This window comes from Gossypium hirsutum, unplaced genomic scaffold (genome assembly GCF_007990345.1).
Source record: "Gossypium hirsutum isolate 1008001.06 unplaced genomic scaffold, Gossypium_hirsutum_v2.1 scaffold_385, whole genome shotgun sequence".
Classification (NCBI taxonomy): domain Eukaryota; kingdom Viridiplantae; phylum Streptophyta; class Magnoliopsida; order Malvales; family Malvaceae; genus Gossypium; species Gossypium hirsutum.
In genome coordinates this window covers 16,294-20,998 of record NW_024402993.1, presented here as the reverse complement: position 1 = coordinate 20,998, position 4,705 = coordinate 16,294, and the positions used below count along the sequence as shown (strand labels likewise).

General features: G+C 37.0%; 1 non-coding gene across 1 annotated transcript; it reads left to right on the top strand.

Moving 5' to 3' along the window:
• The first annotated feature begins 4,180 nt into the window (after positions 1-4,180).
• LOC121226751 (small nucleolar RNA R71) lies at positions 4,181-4,287 on the top strand. Its single transcript, XR_005924433.1, has one exon. It is a non-coding gene; the product is annotated as a small nucleolar RNA R71 (small nucleolar RNA).
• Positions 4,288-4,705: the final 418 nt, after the last annotated feature.

The window sequence follows — 4,705 nt, the reverse complement described above, 5'->3', positions numbered from 1 at the left end:
ACAGTTTATCAAATTCCCCCACACTTAAGCATCTGGTTGTCATCAAGCAAAATCCTCAACTCATAATCAAAATAAATTCTTCTCAACTTTTAATTTCTATCAATAATATCTCAAAATAATCCATAGGTAATCATACATTGAAAATTTAACTGAAATAATATCAAAGTTTGAAACATTCCAAGTTGAGTATTTTATCATGAAAACATAGGTGTCTCCCCTTGTCTAAGTAGTTACATTTGATTCAAAATCTTATAGAGTTTCACCTTCTCATTAAAGATTCACTCCAATCACTCGAGATGTTTCAGGACAATAAATGAAGCACCCAATAGTCAATAATGAAAAGTCATTACCATAGGCTTACATGAAAATCAAATCTCCACCATTATAAATTGAGATGAAACATCAATCAAAAGGTCCTTAGAGGGTTGTAACGTGGCTTTGGTTAGAGGGTGTGGTCACAAGTTTGAAAGAAAGGGTTAGAATCGAGATTAAATTGAAAAATTGCCTAGCTAGAAAAATGGCTAGTCATCAATTGCGTACAACAGAGCTTTTTCTCAGAATATGGAATTTAATTCTTTAGGTCAGAAGATCACTACTACTAAAATGTATACATGTATATATATATTTAGGAACAAGTCAAATTAAAAAATAGAATAAAACATAGCTAAGCAACTATTCCAACTTAAATCTTGACAAAAATAGGGATCAAATTAATTTAAGGGATTTCAACAATAATGAGTTATGGGTTAATATTGAGGGTACATCAATGAATGGGTTGTTAGGCTCAAGGGGGTTCACTAAGGGTTAATTGTAAAGGTTTTATGGAGTGAGTGGGTTAAACCTAACTGCCTTTCTCATTTTGACATATCAAATCAAATGGTGTGGTCTTGACATGCATAATCAAGCAAGTTATAGAATAACAATTCATACTGACGCACTCATAATGAAAGTGAGCATGAAAGAATTAATAGATGCTCTTGAGGCTTAAGATCTCACAAAAATTATGGCTTTTTGATGTTTAAACTTGTGAATTCCAACTCAAAATAATACCTAAACTTGGGGGAACAACCTAAAAGTTTTTTAATTCTTCAAAAATCAACTTATTTTTCTTGATTCCCTAATGTCTTAAAGTTTAAACAATCAATGCATAAATGCCTATGTTTTAATTCAAGATATATCAATAAAAGTCATAAATTAATCAAATTTTATCCTAAACATGATATGAGAGCTTTTCAAGAGAACAAGGCAATCATTCAGGGATTTTTCTGAGAGTAAAATGAATACCCCCACACTTAAGATGTACATTGCCCTCAATGTACAAAGATAGATATACAGAAAAGAATACAAGTATAAGATAGGGAGAGAATTGAAACTTCCTGAGTGATGAATGAATTTCCTTGAACTAGAGTTTTGGAGAATAATCGACGTGAGGGTGGAGGAGGATACTCTGGCAGTGGTAGAGGTTCCTTAGTCCATAAGTCCTATGCCAAAAGAATATTATATCTGGTGGTAGCTATGGTCGTGGTTGAGAAGGACATGGCAGTCGTGGAGAACCTTTCCCAGTGGAGTTTCAAGTTCCTGAGTAATAGTGAGCTTTGGAGCTATTTCTGACTATGAGCAAATCGGGAATTCTTTTAAGAGGTATACTGAAGCATAATTACTCGTAATGACATAGCCGAAGAATAGAAATTGTAAAAAATCAGGATGAAATAGTATTAAAAGGAAATAAAAAAGAATAATTTCAAAATATAGAGATAAAAACAAAATAAAATAAAATAATAGGTGTTTATAGAGAAATTGGGGCACACGGCCGTGTGGCACGCCCGTGTGCTCTAAGCTCAGCCCGCACGTTTCGTATTTTTTGAAATTAGGCGCATTGGTGTACATGGCCGTGTCGAACTCTGTTCGCTTCTCCCACGCCCGTGTAAGAATGTGCACACCCGTGTTACATTGACAGGTTTAACCACGGTTTTGGCAGTTTTGCCCACGGCCGTGGCTACTTATCACATTTCGTGTTGGTGAAAAAAATTTTCCCTGTTTTCACACGGTCGTATCGCACGGCCGTCTTGCATCCCGTGGTATGTGCACGGCCTACAGCACGCTCGTGTGCCTGGCCGTGTCGTTCTGAGAAGCCTGTGCTCAATGATTTGGTTAGTATGTTAGATTTTAAAAACTAAAATTTAAAGAAAGTAATATTGTTAGTACTCGGGTTGCCTTTCGAGAAGCGTTTATTTATAGTCTAAGCTTGACTTACCTTTCCATTGAATGGTCATGGTGGTTTGAGGAGTTTATACCCTTAAAAGTGCCGAACTTGGGATGATTTACCTCGACTTTACCGAATGGGAAAATGCTAAGTACCGTAAAAGGATTTCTTCATTCAGTTTGGCAGTGATATTGTGAGATCTGCGGCATCTAATAAAACTTTATCTCCAACCTTAAGTTGATTTGGAAAGGTATTGAGATTGTTCTGGCATAGTTTTGGTTTATCGTGTGTTCTCGGTTTATGTGTCCACTGTTCATCCAGCTCCTCGATTTGTAGCCTTCGTTCTTCATGAATAGGTCCTCTACTATTGCTTGAAAATGGTTCATGTACTTCCTTCAAACTTATTTCCTGCAAAGTAGGTTACACCATATTGTCAATTTTAGCAGAATGGTTTAGACAATCACATTCAACTTTTGATGTGTTGCCGGAATTGCGAGCTTGAAGGGTGATTGTTTTGTCTCCCACATGAAGTGTAAGCTCACCTGTGCCAACATCAATAACCGTTCTAGCAGTTGCTGAAAAGGGCCTTCCTAAAATCAAAGGGTGTTGCTATCTTTCTCTATGTCTAGAACAACGAAGTCAACGGAAATATAAATTTATCGATTTTAACTAGCACATCTTCAATAATACCCCTAGGAAATCTTATCATTTTATTTGCTAATTGAATGCTCATCCTAGTCTGTTTGGGTTTCCCAAGACCTAGTTGTTTAAACATTTTGTAAGGCATGATGTTAATACTGGCTCCCTAATCAGCTAATGCATTATTAACATCTAAACAACCAATTAAGAAATGAATTGTAAAACTCCCTAGATCTATCAATTTGTTAGGTAGTTTATTCTGTAGAATAGCTGAGCAAACTGAGTTTAGCTTCACATGTGAAGCCTCGTCCAACTTCCACTTATTTGCTAAAAGCTCCTTTAAAAATTTCATTGCGTTTGGCATCTGCGATAGAGCTTCAATAAATGGTAAATTAATATGTAATTTTTATGAGTTTAAGGAATTGACCAAATTGTTCATCTGAGCGGTCTTTCCTTGCCGCATTAGGTATGGCACACGGGGTTTGTATTCTGTACTTACCAATTTCTGCTCATTGTGGTCTACCTCACCTTTACCTTTTCTTATCTCAGTTTCATGCCTTAGTTCTGGTTTAAGTGTGACTAACCCTTCCTCATCTTGACTAGTAATCGCGTTGAGCTGCTCCCTTGGGTTAGATTCTATATTGCATGGCAAGCTACCTTGTGGTCATTCAGAAATCAACTTGGCAAGCTGTCCAATCTGAGTTTCGAGCCCTTGGATCTATACTTGTTGATTTTTGAGTGCTATCTCAGTATTCTGAAAATGAGTTTCTGACACAGAGATGAATTTGGCTAGCATCTCCTTAAGGTTCAGCTTTTTTTCTTGCTGGTAAGGTGGTTGCTGAAAGCCCGGAGGATGTTCTGGCCTTTGATTTTCTTGACCGCCCACGAGAAATTGGGATGGTTCCTCCAACTTGCATTATAAGTGTTACTATATGGGTTATTTTGGGATCTAGAGTTATTGTTACCCATATATTGGACTTGTTCCTCCTCGATGCTAGGTTGAAGGGTTGATATTTTGTGCATGCTCCTCCTCTATTGGAATCGCACCTCATCACTGGATGTACCTGAGTAGAACCACACAAACCATCAATCTTTTTATTTAAGAGTTCTGCTTGGTTAGTTAGCATAATAGCCGCGTCAAGGTTGAAAACACCGGCTAATTTTGTCAATTTGTTCTCATAACTTGCCATTGATAGTTACTCAGTGGCATCTTCTCAATAATTTGTAAGCCACCTTAGTGTTTTATTATTTATAGTTCCTCCAGCGGCTGCATCAATCATCTGCCGAGTCGAAGGATTCAGGCCATTATTGAACGTTTGAACCTGTAGCCAAAGCAGTAACCCATGGTGAGGGCACCTTCTCAAAAGGTCCTTGTATCTCTCCCATGCATCATAGAGTGTTTCTAAATCCATCTGCACAAAAGAAGAGATATCATTACGTAACTTGGCTGTTTTAGCTGGCGGAAAATATTTTAATAAAAAATTTTCAGTCATTTGTTCCCAAGTAGTGATTGACCCTTGTGGTAACGAGTTCAACCACTGTTTAGCCTTATTCCTTAATGAAAAGGGAAACAACCGAATACATATGGCATCATCAGAAAAGCCATTGATTTTAAATGTATCGTAAAATTCTAGGAAATTTGCCAAGTGAGTGTCGGGATCCTTGTCCTGCAAACCATCAAACTGAACAAACTATTGTATCATTTGAATTGTGTTAGGTTTCAGTTCAAATTATTTGCAGCAATAGCAGGTCTAACTATACTTAACTCAGTTCCTGTTAAATTAGGTTTAGCATAATCATACATAGTGCGCAGAGCAGGATTGTGATTAATAGCAATTGCAGGAGGTAGTGGATTTTCTTGGT